Genomic DNA, 25,363 nt, shown 5'->3' on the forward strand with positions numbered 1-25,363 from the left:
ATGTGTTGTCACCAAGTGATCTGAACCTTTGCCAGGCTGCCCTCTGCACCTGTGCCACCTGTGCGTATTGTAGAGTGGGGAACAGCTCCCCAAAGCCCTGATCCATGGCTCTTTATAGCTCTTTACAGAGGTGATGTCTGGGTGAAAAGAGATTGATCACTGATTGCCTGAACTGTTCTTTGACCATCCATCTGCTGAATGCTTCTTGATATTCTGTTCAAAACTGAAGAGCTCTGAGCCAGAACAGCACATTGAAGAGCCACCTCTGGGATACCTCTTCAACCATTACAGCAGAAAGTCTGATTCCTAAGGCAGTCTCCAATGTGTAGGTGCCCCTTTACAGGGTCTTCATGTACAGAGACAATATATGCCTGAATGTTATCTAATTTTTCTTTCACTTTAAAAAGGGTTTCAAAGGACCCCTTGCAAAGATCCCAAAGGGATCCCAAAGGGATCTTTGCAATCCCCCATTTTAATCTATTTCTTTATCCAAAGGAATGTAGTATATTAAAGTTAGAGTGAACTGAAATGAAAAAGGAAGACGTGTCAAATACTCCCAAGCTTCTTCAGGCATTTTTCAATCTTCTTTTTTTATCCACCTCTGCCTTTTCAAGTGAAAAAAAATTTGTCATTATCTTTTTTCTGCAATGTAAATGAAGCAAGGCATTGTCTTCTCAGTTCTGCTCTTCCTTCCAGATGAAAGGACGGATTGTTAATTCAAATTTTCTTTAAAAAATCTAGCAGACATTTTAAAAACCTTCTTATATTTTGTTTCTACATATACTATTTGAAGTCCCAGTTTTGCTTACCATGTGGCTTCTGTTAGATCCCCAGTTTATTAGAGTCATGTCAAGCCACATCCTACTAACTGCATGAGAGCTCACAGGCTCATGATAGACAAGTCAGCAATGTCAGACATGGTATTGAAAAGTAAAATCAAAATCAGAACCCTAACTTGTGTGAAAGAGGAATTAATCTGTCACACTGCTCAGCCTGAAACAAGGGATGGAGAAGAACCCTCTGCAGACGGTTCAGAGGACGGTAATAGGAAAGAAACAATGTGGGAAAAAATCCTCTTGAAGAAATCTGTGAAGAATTGGTGTTGTTTAGATGCAAGAAAACTCAGAGGGGGCACTGCAGCAGTGTTGTGGCACAAGCATTGTCAAGGTCCCTGCTAGGTAAGGTGTGAAGAATATTTAAATCACTTTCTGATGGCAAAGATAGTGAAGCTCTTTATGCTTTGACCTGCGGGACAGGGAAATAAATCTCACCATCCATCAAGGCATCATAAATCTCACCTTTCAACAGGAAATGAATGGGATTATGAAACAATCCTCAAAACCAGTACTTTCTTTGGGCTAGTCATTTACCCAGTTTATGGCTTTTCACATGTTTACTGTTTCCTCCAATCATGGAATAGTTAAAGTTGGGAAGACCTTTGAGATCATCAAGTCCAACTATCAGCCTAACACCATGTTCACCATTAAACCACGTCCTCAAGTGCCATTTCCACATGTTTGTTTAAAACTTCCAAGGATGGTCATTCCAACACCTCCCTGGGCAGCCTGTTACAGTGTTTGGCCACCCTTTCCATGAAAAATAATTCCTAATATTCAATCTAAACTATCCCTGGTGCAAACTGAGGCCATTTGCTCTCGACTTGAATATTGAATTAATATTTTCTCTTGCAATGTAGATACACTAGCTTTCACATTCTCACCTGTTAAACCTGTTTGGTGTTTTTTTTTTTTTTTTTTTTTTTTTAATAAAAGAAAGGATAGCTGCTGGGTGAATACATCCCAGCTCTCCTTGGGAAGAGCCATGGAACTGATCACAGGGTGAGGCAAAGGGCAGCGCTGTAGCAGCAAACAACCTGGGCCTCCTCAGTGGTATTACTGAAGGCATTTCTTGCAAAATAAAGAGCATCAGCAGCAGTTCCTAGGTAACAAAGAGGAAAGGATTTCTGTCCCCCACCAGGAGGTGTGTGATTATTGAATTGTTCTGAGCAGATACCAATAAGTCAAGCCCTGAGGCTGCAGCATATGCTATTGAACCATTAACCAGTTTTCTTCCTGTCTGGCCAATTCTGCCTGCAGACCTCCAAACCCTTCCATCTCAAGTCTCATTTACCAAATTTTTCTGAAGGATGAGTGACAGAGGAGACACCTGTCAGCTCAAGACAGGCTGGCTGGCAGCCTGTCCTTAGGGAGGCTATGAACAATGATGGAGCTAAACTTGGAGGGGTAAATTCTTCTGACGTGACCAATAATCCTGAATGAGGCAGGTGTTGTTGGCTCTTAACCAACACAGCACAGTGGGAGGGCTGTGACAGAGATGCCCTGAGCCAGGTGCCTGAAAACTCAGCCATGTGCCCTGGATTGCAGTCAGAGCTCCAAAGGCACAGCACCAGTGGTCTGTCTTTACAGGCACTCTCATTTTCAGCATCAGTGAGGCAGTGACAGTCAGAAGGTGGGAGATGGAGCCAGCTGCCTTTAGCCCTGAGGTGGAAAACTTTTCATTTAGGACTGTCTGTTGCTGCCGTGATGAACTGCAGTCCTCCTCTTGTCTTAGCATTTACTGGGTAAGGATCATCTGCCCTGATGCTAATGCAAGAGTAAATTGAGGTCTTCAGGGCACAGTTTCTCATATTTATCAGAAGACTCATAGCTGTTTAGCAAGTGACTTTTCCTAAATGCATTAAACAGAGACTTTGTCCTTTATACTCCTTTGACACGTCCATCTGAGTGCAGCACAGCTGAGAATCACTCTGTATCCTGAAACACCACACAACAAGGTATCACCTTTTGCTGACACTCCTGAGCAGTGCTGCCATGTCCTGCTGGCTTGCTGGCAGTGCCTGCTTGTGACAGCTTCCGAAAACCCCTTCACAGAGCCAGGATCCAGCCACTCACTGATGCCTTTGCTGGCAGCTCTCAGAGTATCACACTGCCCAGGTACCTGCTGCACACAGAGCAATCCCACACAGCTCTAGGCAAGCACATGACTCTGAGGGATGAGATGCTGCCAGTGTGTTATGCCTTAACAAACTTCTTTTCTTTTTCTTTTTTTTTTTTTTTTCTGTGAGGCTTAGGAAGCTTAAACACCCTCTGTTTCATTTTTACAGCATACAGTTCATCCAGTTTGACACATGCACACAGATCTGGCTACCCTGAACTGTTTCTGTAGGTTATTTGTGCTTCACTCTAAGGGGGTTTAGTAGGCTCTGCTCAGCTCATTTCCCCCTTACAGTTTCCTGTTGCACATGTCCAACTTTCTCTCAGCAGTTCAATCTCTTCCTTTGCTTTTATTTGCTCTAAAGTGCAGGCTGCACAGTGTGCTCCTGTTTAGGTTAGGAAGCATCAGTTCTCAGTCTGTGAACCCATTAACTCCTCTCCATTCATGATACAGCTGCATTCTACATAATGCTGTTGTTTTTCTAGGTTTTCTGGGAAAAACGTGCTGTTCTTGTGAATTATGGTTGGTTCCTTTAAAAAACAAAACAATTTCCCAAATTTTCCTTTGTAATGCTTTGCACTCTTCTTTTTCTCCAGTAAAATGAATTAGGTCATTTTTACACTGCCTCATTTCTCAGAAGAAATGCCAGCATGAAAATACAAATTATCTAATAAAGGGTTGGTTTACTTTTCTTTACTAGGGTAATAGGAAGGTCTCTCTCCAGATACTGAAATTAAAATTGCAGGAATTTAGATTTTATGCTTTTATTATATTCAGCTAATATTCACCATCAGTTCTAAAGCTGTATAGGGGGACAGTTGTATCCACACACAGAGTTGTGTGTTAAATAACGGGGAGGAGAACACAACAAACTACAAAAGTGAGATTTATTTTTCTACTGTAATTGCCATGATAGTTGAGGGGGCCTTTTTATGCTTATTAAAACCATGTTATAAAGATGAGGTGATGCTTCCTACTCTGTGTTCTGAGCATCAATCCCACCACATTTAGCCAGTGACTGACAGATTTTAACGGGAGATATTAGAGATAGACTCCTGTCCCCTGAAATTCAGACATTTTTGATAACTATTTCCTTCCCCAAAATTAGAGCCTTAAAAGAATGGCCTTGGAACTTTTGACCTACAATGAGACAAGGTCTCACCAGGGAAACAAAACAAGCTGCAGCATCCTTAAGGAGAGCAGGACTACTTCCCACTATGGAAAGATCGAGAGTCTCACATTCAACTGGCCTTTCTTTCCCTCCTGATTACTCAGAGAACCAGCCCAGCCTTAAGGCTTCTCCCATGTCCCATCTCCACTCCTTGTGGGTAGCCACAGACCCTGCTTGAGCCCTGTTGTTGGCAATCCCTGGCACAGCCTTGGCACAGCACGAGCACACGCCACAGCAAGCAGCTTCCTACATGCTGCCTTCACTCCCCTCTGCTTCTCTCCTCCTTTCTTTCAATCCTTCATAAAAACACCTTCAGGCCCCTCAGCCCCTTAACAATCATGTGAAAAAGAGAGAGGTGACAGGGTTTACAGTGAAAACTGGCCAAATGTAATTAAGCAGCTGCCAGTGATGTCTGCTTTCCGTATTCCCGCAGCTGCATTACGCATCCTTGCTCCTCTCCCTCTGTCCCTCTGCTGCCCTGTAATCTGCCACGATCTATTAGAGTGAAAATTGCAGTCAGTGCTCTCCAGCAAGGCTGAGCCTGTTGGTTTTGCACTTAAGTATTGCTGAAGCCCCCCATGCTGAGCCCATGAGCACAAAGGGCAGGACCCTCTTGGGGTCCCACACAGCAGAGGCCGAGCCTCCTGCCCCACTGCACAGCACCACACCTGCAGGTGCCTGTGTAAGTAAGATTATGTCATGGTTAGCTGGGTTTTTTTTAACATCACATATTTTAGCTCTTTTCTTCATGTGCTACCAGGCATTCTTCTGTTTCTTATTTTGATAATATATTGTGTTTGCTGTTCTGATTCGGTTTGTTTTCTTTAGCTGCCTCTGCTTCTAATAGTAACTCCCTATTTTTAGCATTGAAAACATTTTTCATACAGTCAAACTGCTCCCTTCATATAATCTCCAATCATCTTTTACCACTTTGTTATAATGGTTCAACAGAATTAATCAATAATTACATTGAATATCAGTTATGTCCACAATGTGTAGTTCCAGCTGTGGTCTTTGAACTGTGCAGGATCTATCAGATATTGTACTGGGTATCTGCTCAAGCCTTTCTCTCTGTAAAATTACAACATTGCAGTGTAAAAAGTACTACTCTACACCACCACATCAGATTGTAATGTACAGGTAATACACTGAAAAAACCTCTAAGAAGGCTGCCACCATTCTCTTCTGCCACAGGACATGCTAGGATTTTTTTTTTTTACTTCATCATTCATTTTTCCATAAAACATTAAGGAATCCAAGCACTAAGCAGCATTTATATGTTACTCTTCCATCAGTTATCTTAAAAAAAAGTTTACATAAAACTGTACATATGAAACTTCAAACATCTAAAATATTCCCCACAGATATTTTCAATTTCAATTGAGGTAAACAAGTGATAAACTGAAAAACAAATTAAAAAAACCTTTAAACCTTTTCCACATTCCAGTCTTCCTTTTGAGAAAAAGGATGAATCTGCTCAGGATCCAGGGCAGTAGTACTCAAGTTGAGAGTGAAAGATTTAGATTTGGGGCTTCATTCTTGCATTTATTCTTTTCAAGGCTTTGATTAGCATAGTGTCAAAGGATGGTTTTCTCCTTGTGTAAGACTGGTGATTTTCACCATAGAAATGATATAAAACTTCTTTCTTTCTGAGCACAGTCACAGTACTCTCAGTTGAATTAAAAATTGGCAAAATGTGTCTAAACTCAGATTATTTTAATGCTTTCAACCCTGAATACAATGGGAATGGAGATGGTGCAAGACTCATTAACTCACATGAATTTCCTTTCTGAGCAGCTGTAGGCAGCTGAGAGCATGAGGTTACACATATTCCCCCCAAAGTTATCCTGTTTTGCAGGATAACTCCTTTCTTTCACCTCAGACAGTTCCGGCTTCTCCACTCTGTGAGTAAATGCCTTGTTCAGTTAATACATTGGATCTGGGTTTGGAAAATTTGTCCTTTCCCAACCCATTTTGGCAGCCAGTGTCACTGACACTCCTTTAGCTTCTACCGCAGGTTCCGCTCCTTTCATCTCTCCCAAGAGATGACTCTTTAGGGGAAAGATGTCATATGACCAGAGCATGAGTAGGAAACTGTCAGTGACCACCCATCCTTACCCAAATCTTACATTTCCTCCCTCTCCTCCTAAAACTCTAATTGCCTTTCCTATGACCTGCAGGTGCTTCTTGCATCCCAATGCCTCAAATCACCAACCTGAACATCAGGGACTCTCTGAGACTTTTGTTCAGAAACTACAAACTTGTGGAGTCGTGGAATTATGTAATTACAGAACCATGGAATTATGGAATTATAGAATCACAGAACCATTAAGGTGGGAAAAGACCTGCAAGATTATCACGTTCAGCCTTCGACCAAAACCCTAGAATCTTCAGAAAGAGTTGTTTCTGTCAAAACCTGAGGTACCCCAAGACACAGCAGGTTACCTGCTGCCTGCTTTGCTCTGACTGCACAAAGACAAATCCAGCAACACAGCATCCAGACCAAGGAGAGATTTGAGGGCAGAAGGGTCTGATTATGAGGGACACAGCCTACAAAATACAGGAGGGAAGTGTGGAAGCATGCCTGTAGGTGCTACAAAGGCAAGGCAGTCCCCTGCACTCCAGCGCCTGGAGTCATCATCTCATATTCAAGATAAGAACACACAAGTGAACAACAAATTATCAAAGAACCCTTGCTGATAACTGACCCTCTGTTTTGGGAAGTCATGAGTATGGCTGTAGCATTAAAATCTAAGTCTAAAAGAAAAAAAAAATACACTTTGTCTTCTTAAACCCAGAGATCAAGCATGTAATATCTTTTTATAACGTAATATATTTTAAAATGTATGTATATTTTTATAATGTAATATAACTTTTAGAGCTGATGTCACTATAGGTCTGGAACATATCTAACCCCTGTCATTACAACCCCAGGCAGCTCTGTCCTCTGCATTGTACTTCGAAGAATAAAAGCTGGCTAATGACTTCCCATATCTCTTTCTGCAGCAAGAGTCTTTGAAGCAGGCTGCTGGAAATTATAAAATCAAGCAGCTGCCTACTAAATGCCAACAGCTGCAGAAGTGTCCTGCTGAGCCATGGGTAGAATGTGCAACTTGCTTTATGTAGAGTTGCTTGGGAAGGAGATTTGTTAGACAGACAGGCACAAATAGAAAAGGGAAACATTTTCCTTCCTGCTGCAGTTTTTAAATTCCCTCTCCCTCATCCTTTCATGGCTCAATTTGCTTTTTCATATTAAATCACAGCAGAAATCCATATGATAATACCGTACATAAAAGCTAGAGAGTTTTTTGAGTCCTCACTTGTCTGGGCAATCCCTGTCCTCAAAAGAAGAAACAGATATGAGTTTCATATCTTGAAGCTTGCATGCAGTCTCTCAGTGACAGTGATGGCTGTGACAAGGATTTGTTGGGGCCAGCAGACACAATTCACCCATGGCTGGTGGTGCCATGCACAGGACAGGGCCATCCATGCAAAGCTCAGAGGCAGCTCAGGCTTCCCAAAAGCAGCAGCTCACATCTCATATCCTACCTCTGAACATATCCTACCACTGCTGGAGGGGAACATGAGAAACAGCAGCTTTTTCAGGCCCCACTGCTTTGTGGTCTGTCAAAGAAATCTCTGACTAATGAATAGCAACCACTGGAGAACTCTAAGGACCTGCCACTTACACAGGTTCACACATTTTGAATATTTGCAATAATCAGGGGATTTAAGCCCTTGCTAGTATCTTCAGTGTTGATTTTAGGTGACATCAGATCCGTGGAAGCTAAGTTATCTGAAATTGTCTTTAACTCAAGATAGGTCATGAAACAAGCAAAATCCAAGTTCAAAATAAGCAATTCAAGACAAAAAAAAAGGATTTTGAAGACATAGACATACAGAATCAACTGACAATAAGTTGCTAAACTTGGATCAGGTTTAAGGGAATGTCTTGCCTTGAATGGTTCCGCTAACAAGCTGACAGGCTCTTCACAATCTTACCAGCTGAGAATTTCTCACATGACTTGTAATTAGAGAAGGGATTCAGCATCTGAAAAACAAGAGTGGTTAAAATGCTGATCAAAAGCCTGGGTAGATTTTCTCTGTAGATCAGTCCTTACATTTCATTAAGACCTGCTAAGTGGCTACCAGGAGCCTTTCATAGAATCACAGAATCAAAGAATGGTTTGGGTGGGACAGAGACCTTGAAGGTCACCTAATTCCAATCTCCCTGCTGTGGGCAGGGACACCTCCAAATGGACCCAGTGGCTCAAAGCCCCACCCAGCCTCACCTTGAACACTTCCAGGGATGGGGCATCCACAACTTCCCTGGGCAGCCTGAGTCAGTGACTCACCACCCTTAAAGGACTTTTTTCCCTAATATCTAATCTAAACCTAGTTTCTTTCCATTTAAACCCATTTCCCCTTGTCCTGTCACCATCTTTGCTTGAAAGTAGTCTTGATCCATCTTTTCACCAAGCTCCCTTCAGGTACTGGAAGGCCTCATCTAGGTCACCCCAAAGCCTTCTCTCCTGCGCCAAAGGAGACAGTGCTACACAAATTTGCCATGAAAATATATTAATTAAAATCAGGAAGGTGGGAGTGATGAAATTGCTGAATCCCCTAGGTCCCAAGAAGAGATAATTTCAGATTTGGTCCTTTCATTCCTTAGTTTTTTAGGTCTTGTCAGGTTTATCAGAAGGTCACAGAAGAAGAGCCCTGTAAGTGCTCCATGCTGATTAATGGTGGGAGGACTGGAAGCTGGTGAGGTGTCCAGAGCCCCACTGCAGCTGCAGGTGAGCACACCAGACTACAGAGACCTGTGTTAAACCCAGCTTGTTAACAGAGGAAAACTCCCTGATTCCCAGACCATCCAAGCAGATTTCACACAGTCAGGAAGCACAGCATAAACCCAAAGCACAGTGCTGATGCAGACCAGGTGAGTGTTTTCCACACTCTTACCTGTCCACAGGGGAATAGAGATCCCTGTGTACGAGAGAGATACAAAATACCAATGAGGAAGTAACAGCAAAATTTTCCTATCCTGTTGAAGGTATCTATTTCCCTCCTGAGTTCACCAGCCACTGCCCTTCACCCCAGAGCAAGAAGACGCACCCAGGACAGCTTTGCCTGCTGTGTTTGTCCAAACATCTTTTGAAGTGATGATATTGCAATCCTCTACCCAACTATCCTGAACAAATAGACCTTCAAAATGAATGAACCATTTTATCCTTGACCCCCTGGGAGGGATTAGGCATGATAGTCATATTTAGTAGGAAGAAGCCTAATAGGTTTATCCCTGTAATGCAGAGATCTCTGCTAATTTTTATGTAGTTTCCTAAAGAGAGTACATAGACACGAATTGAACACTCCCAGTGGTGTAATCAGAAATACAAAAGCAGAGGATTTGGCTTAAAACTCCCTCACAAAAGCTGACTGGATGGTTCCTTGTTTCTGGAACACAGTGAAAATCCAGTTAAGGGAGTTTATTCAAATGATATTAGCACTAATTAATAAATTTAAAGATGAAATCCAGAGGATGAGTGTTTTAATACACATCTCAATATCATTTTGTTATTAAGACAACAAAAAACAGACTTGTTTTTCCTCAAAGCTTTCCCCCACACAATATGCACCCACCTCTCTTTTATATACTCCTTTATAAAAGGGTTTGATTTTGGTAGACCATAGCATGATGAAATCATGTTACAATAATGTACCTTCAGAGAACTCAAAGTTAATTAGGAATGACATTTACAACATGGGCAACCTGGTTATCCTTTAAGGAAATGGCAGAATGCCATTTTTTCTTCAGCAGTTTTCTTTCTGTCTTCAGTGGTATTACTACTAGTGGGAAACAGAGCCTTCTAAGCAATTTCCCACTTCTTCCAAATATTCCTGCCTAATAATCCACATGATATCATCTGAAGATATTATACCCTTTAGGTGCCTGACTAGGGCTCATCTTCCTTAGTGCCTTATTCACCATATTTTTATTTTAATAATAGAGTGTTTTGAAAAATTGTCTCAGCATGCAAATAAGAAGTCTGGCTACTGTGCCTGTCAAGGAAGTTTCCAATTACCTGTCTGGAATACCTGATTAAAGAACACAATACCAGACAGATTTTAGTCTTCCTCCAGCCAAAAGAGAGGAAATGTTCTGGATTTAAAGAAGTACAAATCTAATCAAAACCAGGCCCTACCTTCTATTCATACTCCATTTATCCTCCACAGTTGCACCACATCTGTGCTAGGCTCTACCTACCACCATTTCAAGACTGGAAATTAACAAGTGGAAAGCAATTTGTCCTGCTAAGTTTATTTCCAGTTGCAATTTTAGTTCCAGAGTTTTATTGTAACCTGTGAAACAAAATCTGCTGTGCTAAGGAGAATGGCAGCAAAGAAACATTCACAGATAGAGCCACATCAGGCTGTATTATAGCATTTACCCAACAGTGATGTCTGCTGACTTGTAACAGACAATAATACAAGTGTAACAAAAAGGAGATTATAAAAATCAGATCCTTCTCATCAAGTGCTGTTCCTCACAATCTCTTTTCTGTCCTTTTCTGCCTTGTAAATGTCACATTTGTTAACTAGATGTAGAAGTCATATAATATTCATCTATGGAAGCAATAATGCAAATAGTGGCATTTATTGATAATGTCCAGGTCATTTTATGGAGTAAAAAGCTCAGGTAGATTGCAATGACTCAGGAAAGAATTTTATCTGGAGTCAGATATTCACTATAATTCAGTAAATAAACAATTGGTATTTCTATCAGTTATGACCTGAGATGCAGCAACACAGAGACTGTTCAGAAGACTTGCCTTGCTCAGATGTTGCCATCCAATTTTCAGGACCCATTGTCCTCCATCTGTGACTAAAACCAGGCCTTTCATAATGCTGCTGTAATTTCATCCTGGAAGTTTTCACAATCAGGTGAACTGAATAAGTACACGTAATCTCAGGGTGACTTTAAACCATGGTATGATGGTTTAAATGATGTTTCAACGTGGCAACATCAAACTGATACCATGGACAATCCTGCCTCCAGCCCCTTAGTCACCAGTCTGACAGAATTTCTTCCTGAATCTGGAGACAAACCACTAAGTGTCTGCACCCAAGCTATAAAAATGAGAAGATAAAATATACCTGACCACGGTACATTGGACTTGTCTATTTCCAGAAAACACATTAACAATCCCCAGGCAATTCTTCATGCTGGTCAGAGGCACAATGTGTATTTTCTGCTCTGGTTGGGATCATTAAGGCCATCTCTATATTCTTTTTCTCCTGCTTCTTCCTCACAAATTCTGTGAAATTTAGTCTTTGTAGACTTCTCTCCAATTAGAGTACGTACATAGAATGACACATAAATTCTGTTTTTAAAGAAAGCAACACCCTGAAATATCAGCCACTTCTTTTGCACAGTTGCTGTGTGAATACCTAAACATCTTTCCCAAGTCCATTCCCCTGGCCAAGGCACCACATTCAATGACATGACCATTTGTTTGTTAAAACTCATCAGTGCTAAGCACATTTTATTACTTCAGTAAAGCCCTGACAAGTGGTTAAATGATATGGCAAAAGGTGAGAGCACCTGGATGGAAGAGAGGAACAGATAAAGAGAAGTTGTGTCTCCTGCTGTTGTTGTGCCTCCCCAGTACACAGCACAGCTCATGAATATGATTCCCTCTAAATTCCAGCTGTCACAGAGCTGTCAGTGTCTTCATGTTGAATATTAATTTCTTGCTAAACCACTCACTCATCTCAGCTCTCTGTAATGCTCATGTTGCTAAATGACTGCATAAAATGATTTCTTTAATACTTGTGAATTGTGCTACATGTGGAGCAGTATTCCCACAGAGATCTGAAATTTGCTACCTTAGCATCAAAATCATGTTAATTTAATGTCTGTGTTTACTTTCACTTATTTCTTCAGATGTTTTACAGGAATGAAAATATGCTGATATATTCCCAGTTCCGAAATCTGAGATTTTAAATCATGCAAGAGTCAGGATATTTGATAATATCATAAGCAGGTCACACTGCTACCACCACCAGCTCACCTGAGCAGAATCCTCTCAAGCTGAGATGACCACAGGCTGATATAATTCTCAGCCAGCCCAAATGGGATTTGGCCTTCACTGAGATTTATAGATTATTTCCTTTTCAGGAAAGGAAAATTCTGTGAGGGATCAATTTGCCACAAGCTGTACTGTTCAGCTGTCCACAAGTTACGCTAAAATGACACTTCCAATTGTGCTGTATTCCAGAACTTCAAAAATAAATTTAATTTAAAATATATGATAATTTACATTTTTGTTTTTGGACTTAGATTAAGAGTAAATAAAACATGTTAAGGGCTTAATAGCTTCCACACCACCTGTGTGGTGTGGGGTGTCTAGGAATTACTCTACACAACAACAAAGCTCAGCCTACAGATTATCTCCTTGTAGAGAAGAAATCCTCTTATAATATCAATCATTAAAGAGATATCTTAAATCAGAACTAACTCTGAATTTTAAGGATTAAACTAACACATTTTGTAAAAAAAAATATATGTTTCAAACAAATCAACATGTTATAAAGAATATGAATATTTTCTCAGCAGCTCTGGTCAAAGCAAACTATTCCTTTTGTATTCTGTGTTTTTCAGAATGAATTTGATGCATTATTTTCTAATGTAAAAATGTACCAGGACAATCAATACCTCAGTAGGCATCTCTTATCACTGAGAGGGAGTATGTGAAACTGAAAGCAGCAGAAACATGTTGTCACCTGCAGCCCCAACAAAGTCAAATATATCAGACATCACAGGATATTCTGACTTGAAAGGGACCCACAAGAATCATCAAGGCCAACTCCAACCAAACAAATTATAGAAATGAGGAAAACAGGACCCTTAGGTTGTTCTGTTGGCTTTTTTGGGGACTCAGCCCCACCTGTGCCCATGGTGCTATTTTCCCTGAGGTACCAGTGTGATTCCACCTAGCACACACTCACAGCTCTGCTGGCAATCAGCAATGTACACAACTGATATTGGGTGGTCCTTTTTTTTTTTTTTTTTTTCTTTTTTTACTTCTGAGAGGTGCTTCATTATCTTCAGGGACAAGATTGTTTTATTGGTCTCAGGCAGCAATGAAAAGACAGAAGTGCTGTATTTTGATATGTGCACAGGAATGGGATAAATCCAGAGCACAGGAAAAGGCAACAACACTCCAGTGAGTGTCTCCAAGTCATTTAATTAAATTCTGCACTGTCTTGCAGTCACACTGTTCTGGGGGTAACCTGAAGCATCTGAAACAAAGGAGCAGAATTTGCTACTCTGTTCATTTCTTTCCATTGTTAAGAGAGGACCAAAAAGGCTCTCAGCATGGGCAGGTGAGAGGGATGTGCACTTTTGGCTTGAGCCAACTGGCACAGAAAGAAGTGAGGCTCAGGCAGGACTCTCCATCAGTCTGTTAATATCAGATGAAAACAGCAAGGCTGCATCATGCTTCCTAACTCACTTAAACAGGGCAGGCAGGGGAAAAGGAAATATCACTGCTTAGCAACAGCATTTCAGCCCATTACAGATGGATTGTGCCACTCAGCAGGACCATGATCCTTCCACCCCACTGCAGGCAAGGAGGCAAACACATCAAAAAGCAGATGCATGAACTCTAGTCAGGCTTTCATGAGGCTGAATTCTAAAGCAATGCCTCAAAAGCTGGTCCTGGTCTCTTCTTTTACAAAGATGTGAGAGGGTGATTGGATTTTTTGCCCATTGGTTTGTTGGGGTCTGTTGGGGCTGGGGGGAAAGTTTGCTTATGTTATTAACAACTAGGAGATATGAAGAAAAAATTAAGTAAAATCCTGCTCTCTAAAGCAGCTGGGGGCGCAGCACAGATGTACACAGCTGGAGTTTCTTACTCCACCTTGCAGAAGGGAAAGCACCAGGATCAGAAGGAGCAGAGCAGACTTACAGCTGTTGCTTATTTCTAAGACTGTGAGTCCAGGTTCCCTCCCTTTCCTGGGTGCACACACACAGTTCCCCCCTGTGCATCAACTCCAAAAACTGTCCCAGAAATCCATATTGTTCCTTTGATTAAGGGTGACAATGTCAGCAAAATGCAAAGTGGCAGCTCTGTGTCTGCTCCAACCAGAATGAGCAGCATCAGCAAGTTCTTAATGCCCCATTGACTCCTGCACGATGGCAATACAGATGGTACAGTGAAAAACCAGCAGTGAGAAGAGCTGCATAAAACCTAGAATTTTGGGATCATTCTGCAGAGTTTCCATCCTGTTGAAACACATCTGTTCAGCTACAGACACAAGCTGTGCTAGCTGCAGACTGATCTAAAATAGTCTGAAAAAGGGATGTTGCAGCCTGCACTAGCACAAGTGGGAGGCTAAAACAAACAACACCAAACAGCAGTCAGGATTTGACTTTGGACTAACTTTGACCCACATAAGAAGGAGTAAAGCAGCACAAATGGCCTAAACTCCTCAGTGAAGTGCAACAAGTCTAGCCATACAGCACTAGTCTACTCAGGGATTATATAGGGGTCTATCAAATTGATTTAATGCCCATCTGTATGCTGCAACAATTTTCTCAATTAAAAAAAAGGAGTTTAAAAGAGTTGCTTTGCCTCACTAACATTTACTAATGAGCCATGTCCTGCTGTTTATTTGTATGCTGAATTTCTTTTAAAAGTTGACAGATATTTAACCTGGAACTGTGGCATGTTTAGGGCTTATAAATTATATTAGGAAAGGAACACAGTGATGAATAGCTCTCCCTCCAGAAGGTAGAATATGAGACTGCAGATGGGACTGGCAAACAGCAGCAGCTACATACTGCAGCTCCTGGTGACTGCAAACAAATACTGCAGATCTCTGCCTTCTGTACATGGGGAGAAGCACAGCTGCACCTCCATCCCACAGAGCCCTTTGCAGCCCTGCCCCGTAACCCCTGTGCTGCCTGCAGAGCTGGTCAGATCTGGGCATAATTCAGGAGAATATCCAGATAATGCAACCAGGCACAGACCAGAGTTCAAACGCTTTAAAAGGCCAAAGGCAAGGGAAACCTTGAGAACATTCCCTGTTGCTCTGTTGGGATTTTTCTTAACATATTTTGGAGGAAAAAAAATGCCAGAGAAGAAAATGAAAGGCTTAAATAAAACTGTACAGCAAAAAAAAATCCTAGTAAGCAAACAAAAAAGTGAAATCTCTCATCTATCACAGAATACAAATCAGTTAAAAGTTATAAAAAGCAGTAAGAAAAAGGCACTGCTCCTCATCACAGAAAAAAGGTTTTAATAGTAAATTAATCCCATGTAATGCATTTATTAATGATCAAGATAAGGGGAAAAATGAAATGGAAAATATTTCCTCAACTGAAAATCATTTAGCACAGTGTGGGCCAAAGAAGGAAACAGAAACGCTCCTTCCTCAGCCCAAAACAACAGATGTAACGCACAGAAAGTGCCCAGTAATCTATATGGAGAAGAATGATATAAAGTTGTAGGATGAGTCCAAACAGACTAAAATGATCTCAAGAACAGCAAAGCATCCTTGTGCAAAGCCAGTGAACCCCATCATTAACAGGTGTTGGGTGATGTGGGTAATATATACCTATATGCACATACCTATGGATAACTTACTCCTTTATTATTACTTTATTTAAGCCCTTCATACAGCTTCATTCATAATCATGTGTCCAGTTCTAATCACTTATTATCTTTAAAAAGTTTCAGTGGAAGTGGTGGAAAATATACAAAAATGGTGCCTATAGAAGACATTAAAAAGACACTTGTCAGAGAGAAGTAATAAACATTACAGACAGTGACAAGGTGAATCAGGTACTTCCAATTTTTAAAGCAGACACTCATGTCTCCTACTAAGTTATTAAAAAGTGACTGAAAATGTAGTTAATTTGGGGAATTGAAAGAAATATTTTTTAAAATCAGACTAGTCCTATGTGGATCATTACCACAACTCAAAAAAAGCAGTTGGATTTATGGAACAAAGACAGCAGTGGCCTAGTTAAGATTAGAAACAACAAACAAACAAACAAACAAAAGATTTAGATATACAGAGAAATGCATCATTTAGGACTGGGGAAAAAGAAACATTTTAAAGTAGGTATTTAATTAAAAATTGGCCAGACAGGTTTTCTTGTGCCTTCCTCTGAAGAATCTGACTGCTTCAAGAACGCAAGAGCAGAGTGACAGGTTTCCCCTGGAGTGATGTCTGCTCTTTCTGCCTGTGCTCCTAAACTGGGTAATTGGGAATTGACATAAAATTCTTTGACGTTAATGATGAAGAAAAATAGTGCATATTCTGCTGGATCTTCTTAGAGAATAATATAAGCAGTTATGGTTTTGGGAAATCTTTTTCCTACCCGATTTTTATTCCCTGCTGTTTCCAGAACAATAATAAACATACTGATCCTGCACTGGACAATTCTCTGCCCCTAAAATTGTTCCCTGGCACAGAGCACTACAAAAGAAGGGCAACTCAGTTTCCTCCCAGCCCCACATATTGCATAGGAAAAATGCATGTTTATTAGGATTTTTTCATAGTCATCATTTTCAAAGAAACCAGGAGAATACAGATGTTGATTTGTTGACTGTAATAACCTGCAGGATATTTCTTGGTACTATAATTTAACAGCCAGAAGAATTTCCATTTCTTAAAATCCTAAGAACACATTCTGATTTTCTTTAAAAAATGCAAGTGAAAATAAAGGGGGAAAATCATACAGGCAATTCCAGAAGAAAAAAAAAAAATATATATATATATACACATAAAAATATATTGGAAAAAAATGCTATTAGTTGCTAGGTGACAACATTTTTACCTGTTCTGTCAGAGTATTTGCAAAATACTTACAGCCAAGAACATGAAACTTTCAGCTTCTCATCAGTTGTATATCAGGTGAAAATATTAGAAAAGACATAAAATCATGCTTGAGAAGAAACCCAGTGTTGCAAGCCCCTAAATAATGTAGGACAACCTATTACAGTTAGAAATGCAAATGGAAGATTATGAGATGAGATTAAATTGATGAGCATCTGCATATTGTGGAAGAATAACCAAAAGGAAAGATAAAACTGCTTTATATTCTTCATGCTCACAGGTGAGGTGCTCTGAATTTTCAGCATGAGGTGAGAGCAGAAAATACAATTTTAGCATTCACACACAAGTTAAACACCATGAAGTTGGATGCTAGCAGCTCCCCAGTGCAGCAGCACATAAAACACAGGGCAGACTTGTAGGAGCTACATCACCTGAAACAAAAAGCAGTCGGAAGGATTCTGGAAAAGAGCAGAGAAATGGTGCCATGGATACCAAGATGGTTCTGTGCAAATAATTAAAATCATTATATATACCTTGATTAAGGGGTTACTGAAGTGAGACACAGTGAAATGTCAACATATTAAAGCAGAGAGATGTACAGAAATCAAAATTTAATGACATTTTCTTCTTCCAGTGGATTGTCTAAACTCTGAAAACAGAGTTTTGACATGTAAAAATGAACTACAATGCTCACATTCTTATTATTGTACATAAAAATTAATGTATGAAATTAATATTAAAACATTTTTTTGCTTTGATGAATTATGTACATTCCCCTTAAAGTTATATTTGATCTAGTCATGCAGACCCAGAATAGGGGGAACTGAAAAACAAGAGGAATAATTTTCATACAGAGTGAGATGTGCTGTGACAATTGCTCTCCAGACCTTAAGCTCAGTTTGTGACACCAGTAGCACTTTACTGAAAACTGACAGCACAGAGAACAAAGGCAGTGCAATCGCCCATGCTGGAAGGGATCAGACATCCTGATTGCCCTGACCTGCACTGGGGTGCCAGCCTGAGCCTTCAACTTTGCTGGCAGCATTCCTGGCTCTTGTACCTGCTGGCAGAGGAGAAATCACCCCTGGAGAGGCCTCTCCTTGTAGCTTTCAAAATATGGATACTAAAAAGCATATATTGAATAATCACCCTTTTCAAATAATTTAGCACAATTATGGTGGTGTACTACACCTCACAGTATGAGTTGTGTACTTGGTGGCTACAGGAAAATAATTGCATTCTCTTGGCTCTCCAAAGTGAGCACAAATGAGACAAACCATAAAGCAGGAATTAAATCTCCTTTAAAGCAGTACAGTACGTTAGTGCCTGGCTGCTTTCTTCATCACTTTTGTTCTGTACAGAGCATCTTTCTTAATCATTCCTTTACCCTATACCTAACAACCCCCATATAATTATACTGCTTTAACATTATATTCTTTTGGATTAAGGAAGAACCTCCTCTGCTCTTAGTGACAATTATTCCGCTCTGTGAAAGAAATTGGTTACTTTTACCCAGCAACAGAGCTGACGCCCATTGTGATATCTAAAATATTGCTTGATTAGTTAAATGGCGATCATTTTCAGAAATCACTATGTAATAATTATCTACCTATTTTGGTATCATGCTTTTAATGAATTTGCCTCCATATATGTGGTGTAAGAATTCTTTGCTAGGATTTAAGCCTAAATCTTAACAAAATAATGGAAATACACCAAATTTCTTTGCTTAACACAAAACTTCAGTTCTGTTTATCTTCACTGTCACTTGCCACCTCTGAAAATGGCTCCCCAGTACATTTCTTTCACCATATTTGAATGCAGTTTTTAACTCTGTGACTCTCAATGCTCACCAAATTTTACCTGTCTGTAGCTCCATGGTGGGGTTTGATGGTCCTGCCATGGTTGTAAGTGAACATACTTGCATCACTCCACATTCTGGAAACAATTAGCAAAGTGCCACTAAAAATAAATTCCTCTGGCAGCATCAGCAATGAAATGAATGAAAATGAATGAATAAATAGGTGATGCCTAAGCTTTTCCTCTCTTTGGAGATTATTAGTGCTGAAAAACCAGGAATGCTACAAAGTCTGTGTGCAGAATATGAAATGGTGGAGGCTGCATTGCTACTGACTGCATTACTCCGCAGTTGGAGATCCTGCTCTCTCTGAGAAGGTTTTTATAGACAAAAAACAAACAAACAAACAAAACATACTTGCAAAAAGTGTGCATTTACCATTTACAGCAAAAATTACAAAAATTGAAAGAAGTTTGACAAACCATGAAGCCAAGTTGCCTGTGGCTCATAAAAGCTCCATGTGCTCCATTCTCAGCAGGATGTCTTTGATCTTTCATGTAAATATCAGTGAATCAGAATATCCTGTTCCACTCTGAGATTTGACTCCCAGGGTTTTACAGCTGGTGATAATTCATGGATGTATAGAATTGGTCCAGACCAAAGCAAGCAGAGTAAGTGCCATTTCTTCAAGGGAACAAATATTCAAAATCAGCCTTTAGGGCTCCTCTTAATGGAAATACTTCTTCTTTGATGAGGAATATTGATATAACAGCAAAGGGTCTTTTAATTAATTAGTGGGTCATTAATCTGCTGATGTCTAGAGATTAGGAAATGTTAGTATTCAAAGAACTGAGAAGTTGTTTCAAAAAACTTTAAATGCTGAGCTGAGCTAATCTATTCAATGACGAGTTGAAACTCAATGTGAGAACAGACAGAGCTGAAATAGGAGCTATTTGTTTCAACATCTGTGTTGCTGTTCCAAGACCTCATAGTAAACAAATAAGCACAGTAAAATCTCTTCATGTCTAAGCAATTATTTCAGCCTTCCTTTTTTTTTTTATGAACTAAGCACTAAGTGCATCTGGCTGAGTATGACAAACCAATCTTCAATTATAAAAATTCATAAATGAACATTATTTGCAAAATCATTATTTGCAAAACACATGGAGAGAATATCAAACTCAAAGGGACGGAATTGCCTTTGGTTTTAACTTCTTAACGAAATAAAATGACAGATTTTTTTTTCTTTAAGGTGCTATTTATCTAGAAATTTATCATTAAATAACTCTTCAATATTTTTCCATGCAAAGAAATTATGATGCCACTTATAACATGTATTTTTAACTTAACATGAGTGGGAATTACAGGTTTATTATTCCCCCATGTGGAATATCCTATGAGATAATGTACTTCATCTCTCAGGAAATCCTTACACTTTTGTCATTTTTTTCATGTTTTAACAATCCTTTTTTTTCTCTCTGGCCTTGAAGACAGCAATTTTAATACCCTCTGGGCAAAGCAGTGTTGCATATAATCCCCTCTCATGCCTCATCTTAGCCCATTAGCTGCACTGTCCCACTCTTGACCAGAAAATATTCACAATTGTTGTCCTGCACCTGAAAACATTCCTGGGTGAAAGCTCTCCTTTTCCAAAGCAAAGTGTGAAAAGTGACTGCAACAATCACAGTGCAGTGTTTGTTCCCGACCTGAGGCCGATTTCCTCTCCCTGAGCCAATCCGCCAGAGCCCCCACCCTCAGCAGCATCCAGGCCCCGCTGTCCCTGCTCTGGTCGTGCCCTTCAGACCCATCCCCGGGCCGGGAGCAGCACAGCATCCCCAGCTTTCGTCTAAGGAGGTGTCAGACCCCAGCAACACCATTTGTTTCTGGTTATGGGGCGCTAAACCACCCAGCCAGCCCTAGAACAGGCTCTGAGCTGAGATCAGAGGGGAATCTCACCTCACCTCCTACCTGAGGCTCCTTCCCGATGAAACCGGAGCCCCTGAGCAAACAGGGAACAGCAGCAAGGACCTCCTCTGGGCTCCTAGGTGAGCAGGAAGCCAAATCGCTCAAAAATGTTGATTAAAACTGTCTCCTAGCTTTCTTTCAAAATCACAGGATGAACAGGACACATTTCTTGCCCAGTTACAGGTTTCTGACAGGAAGCAACAGCAGAGGCTTAGAGAAAACAAGAAATGAACAGGGAATAGCACCATGAAGTATTCCCCACTGCATACTCCCACCTTCTGGCAAAACACATCTCAGAGACTTCCTAAACCAAAGTTTGTATCTGCATCCTTCTCTTTAATGATTTGGGGTTTTTTTCATGAATGTGTCCTTGGGCTTTTGTTAGTTTTAAAGGTCCACATCATGGGGTAGCACTGTGGTGCTGCTGCTGGGTAACAATTTTCTTTCTTGCATGTCCTATAGACCATATGTGATCAATTCAATTGCTGCCCTACAGGTATCAATCCTTGAGAAATAACAAACTGTTGTTCCTTACTGTCTTTCTGTATGGTGTCTATGGTTTTATATACTTCTTTCTGTTCAACCTCCCTTTGGCAACTGTTAGGTGTTTTTTATCATTTCCAACCTTCTTTAGATAAAACCAAAAAATACACAAAACTTGAATATACAGTGAATTTGGAGTGACATAGTGATATTTTCTCATTTTTCCATTGAAGTCCTCCCATTAATTGTCCCACCATCTGCATTTTTGACCACCGCTGAACATTGAGTTGACATTTTTTTGAGCTACCCACAAGATGCCAAGATATATTTCCTGAATGGTAATAAGTAATTTACGGAACAATTTTCTTTGGTTTAGTTAGGGTTATTTCTCTCTCCTCCCCCTTTCTCCTATTACTTTGCCCAAATCAACAGTGAATTTCATCTGCTAGTGTATTAGATCTTTCAGCCTCATTAGATTCTCTTGCAACTTCTCACAGCCAATTTTTGTGTTTACAAACCAAAATAATTTCATACTGACCACAGACACTTCCTTTGCTCTCATTGCTTTACCAGATTCTCTGTGAATTTTTATCCTAGCTTAAAAGTTCTAGATGAGCTTTAGAATTATATCCTTGTAATTATGAGCTTTCCTCTACCTATATCAGCATGGGGGACATCAGAAATATAGTAAATAAAAAGGAAGATTTGGAAGGGGAAAGAGTGAACAGAGGTCTTGTATCTGAAAATACTTTGGTCTAAGATTATACTTAAGACTATTTTCAAAACAAACGTACCTGGTTTCTCTTTCCTCTTTGCAACTGGTGATCCCAAGTATATCTAGCTAAAGATATTTATCCATTCATAAAGGTGGGAACTGAAAGAAAAAAGTGTATGTGAAAATTCACTGGCACCACAGTGTCAGCTCCATCCCAACTAAAATCTGAGATTAAAGAGAAGAGGAGAGAATCAGTGCAATTGCTGAAGACAATCCAAGGCACTCCTGGCCCGATGACTCCTTTTGTTATCTAGTAAAAATGGTTTTTATCAGATAAAAGAGTAAGTTTTTAAATAAGGTCAGAAAACAATTTCACTCTTTTATTTATAGCTCCAGGTGTATTGTTTGTTCAGCATGCAACACTCCTGTGAAAGTAAAGGATTTTTTCCTTGTTTTCTCTAGCACCTTACTTATTTTGCTGCCCGAACTTCATTGTGGCTGTACATCCATTCTATAAAGTACACCTTATTTAAATGATGATAAATTCCCTTCCTCCTTTGGATACCCACTTCATTTAATACTGAATATATAAATGCTTCAGCAAAAGAAACAATGATCACTGGGATGTCTCATTTTTTTTCCTTAGCCCTTCAAAGCAACATACCTTTGTGTGTGTTTTCCCCTTGCAGTTATTTCTGTAGCATTGAAAACCATAATCTGTGAGCATTTCATGAGCCATAATGAGTTCTCACAGTACCATCCTGGGAGATGCTGCAGATTTCAGATTGCTTCAGCAACCAATCTTTTTCAAGCTCCTTCCAAATGGAACAAGACAGTGAGAAATAAGGTAATTAGATAACAGTGGTTCGGTGTTATATGGCATGCTGCTAAAAAAAAGGAGAGAAAACCTATAACATTCAGCTCTTTGGTGTTCTGCAGGGAAGTGCAAAATATTTGCAATTCATAAGGCTGGTACTGTTACATCTCAATACACACCTCTGTAAACTCTTCAGTTTTCACAAGTCAGAACGGATATTCACATTTAAATCCATTAATTTAATCCACTAAAGGCCATAAAAATTCAGAGGATGCTGGGCCATTCCTAACCTAAGCATTTACAGAAACCTTGTAATTGGGAAGTACTTACATTTCACTGAAAAGCTAAACCATGCCAGAGAAGCTTTCAACTGCTGACACACCAGAGTTATTTGGAATATTCATTTTATGGTTAAAAATGAGTTTGACTAAAGGAAAGGAAAAATGCTTGGCTCCAGCATGACTTTACAGGTGATCTATATAAACTTGAGAGCAAGTCACTACTAATAACATCTCACCCACATGGCCCATTTCTGATTAACTCTTTCCTTGATGTACTTGGATACATTTGTCAGTAAAAATACCAGTATCACTATTAATGACTGCAAGTCTAACAGTATAGATTATACAAGTTTCACAGTATTTCAGTGCCTATTCCCTGCTTAAAAATTAACAAGAAAACAGAGCATCATATTTCTTCCTTTTCTCTGCCTTTTAAATCATATTCCCTGCCTACTTCTGGTGCTTCCCCCTCCTCTTACAAAAGTTTTAAATCATACAGTTACAACCTGTAGATCTCATTCAGGGCTCAAGCAAATATTTGTATATATAAGACAGATATAAGCAGGTCATCCAAAACAAAGCCTCTTTTTGTGTTACCAGTGGAGGCCCTAGTGTCATGGACATATTTTATGAAAAATCCTTTCATTAGGATCTTTTCCCCTGAGAAGCTGAGAGGCCTCAGAAATGAAATGCAAACAATAATTATCTGCTGCTGTGGAATGCAACAGGTGCATCTGTGATTGGTCTCATGTGGTTGTTTTAAATTAATGGCCAATAACAGTCAGCTGGCTCGGACTCTCTGGTCAGTCACAAGATTTTGTCATCATTCCATTCTTTTCTTTGCAAGCCTTTTGATGAAATCCTTTCGTCTATTCTTTTAGTATAGTTTTAATATATCATTTTATTTTAATAGAATATATACCATAAAATAATAAATCAACCTTCTGAAACATGGAGTCAAGATTCTCATCTCTTTCCTTGTCCTGGGACCCCTGTGAACACCACCACAGCCCAAGTTTTGTTAATGCACATAATAGTGCAGTGTCAATGCAGGGAACACAGTACAATTAACCATGAAAGATGCAGAAAAGGCCTGCTCCAATCCTTGAGTCCAGTAATCTGGGTCAGATGCAGTGATTCAATCAGATCTGTGCTCCTTTTCCTGGGTTACTCTTTCCCTGTGCTGTGCAAGTCCCCCAACTCTCCCCTTCGTCACTGCTCACAGGAGTGCCTGCTGCTCTCCGAGAACTTCCCTGCTGAGAGGATTTGTCAAGTGAGAGATCTCCCCTGCTCCAATCACACAGGAACCTTCTGGCTGAGTGTGGGAAGTGAAAGCCTTGCTGCTCACAGACGGCAGGAGAGAACAGATGCTCATCCCCTCCTGCCCTGCCTCTGCAGCGACTCTGGGGGTCCCTGGAACCCTCAGCTGGAGACTGCCTTAGCAACCACGTGTTTGGGGAGACAGCCTCCATCTGTTTGGCCTTCCTGTAAATATAGCTGAGATCTTGTGAAGCCTATCAGTTGAAGTAAAAGGGGAATTCTTTCCCTGTACTTATTTTCCAAGTATTTTCTCTTTGCCTAACAGCCCAGGACTCCACAGACAGACTGGACATTATTTTGTTACCGGCCCACAGGCTGGACAGGTGTCACTTTGTAGGTGTCACCTCAAAAGAGACTCCTCCTGCCAAAACACAGCAGGCTATTTCCCTGCTGAACAAGCTGCAGGAAAGGAGGATTGCCTTTGGTATGAGCAAGGAAAGAGACAGGTCAGCCATCCAGGTGTGTGTCTGCATACACGAGTACAATTTCACCGCAAACAAAAGGGTGGGATTTTCGTAACACCTGTAGAAGGGTCCATTCATTTTCTCCAATTCCTTTCCTCCAATTCCTTTCCTTTACAAAGTCAAAGATGTCTGTCTTGTGAGGACTGCTTATCTTCGCTGCTGAGGCAGGCAGTGAGTATGCTCACCAGGACTTCTGGTGTGGTTTGGAAAGTATAATACTGCATTTCTTGAATATTTAGAAGAAGCCAAAAGATTAAGATGATTTCAGAAAGGAAACAGCTGATGGCTTATTGGCTGCTCAGCATCTACTTTCATCAACTCAAAAATATCCTCATTTGAAACGTGTTCTATTAACATTCATTTGAATTCAGGACTCTTACCTCACTTTTCCTTTCCTTTACCACCTCAATCTGGCTTCACACTGAAAGGTATGAAGCACTTTCATCTAATTATTTGACTCACTGTAAAAATTGTCCTAACTGGCATTTTCAAAAATGAGGAGCTCACAGAATGCCTTTGACATTAAACCTTTATGCATTTGAAGGGAT

General features: G+C 40.2%; 1 long non-coding RNA gene across 2 annotated transcripts in view; it reads right to left on the reverse strand.

Moving 5' to 3' along the window:
- Nucleotides 1-8,082: 8,082 nt before the first annotated feature.
- The window catches only part of LOC134419071 (uncharacterized), a 37,873-nt gene continuing 20,592 nt past the window's right edge, over nucleotides 8,083-25,363 (reverse strand). Inside the window, exons 2-5 of one of the 2 annotated variants that reach the window (XR_010027966.1) lie at nucleotides 22,598-22,748; nucleotides 22,013-22,092; nucleotides 20,732-20,922; nucleotides 8,083-8,177 (exon numbers count right to left, since the gene is read on the reverse strand). This is a non-coding gene — a long non-coding RNA (uncharacterized LOC134419071). Of the gene's footprint in view, nucleotides 8,178-20,731; nucleotides 20,946-22,012; nucleotides 22,093-22,597; nucleotides 22,749-25,363 lie in introns of both variants that reach the window. The other variant, XR_010027967.1, reaches the window with a different exon arrangement.

Source organism: Melospiza melodia, chromosome 5 (genome assembly GCF_035770615.1).
Source record: "Melospiza melodia melodia isolate bMelMel2 chromosome 5, bMelMel2.pri, whole genome shotgun sequence".
Taxonomy (NCBI): domain Eukaryota; kingdom Metazoa; phylum Chordata; class Aves; order Passeriformes; family Passerellidae; genus Melospiza; species Melospiza melodia.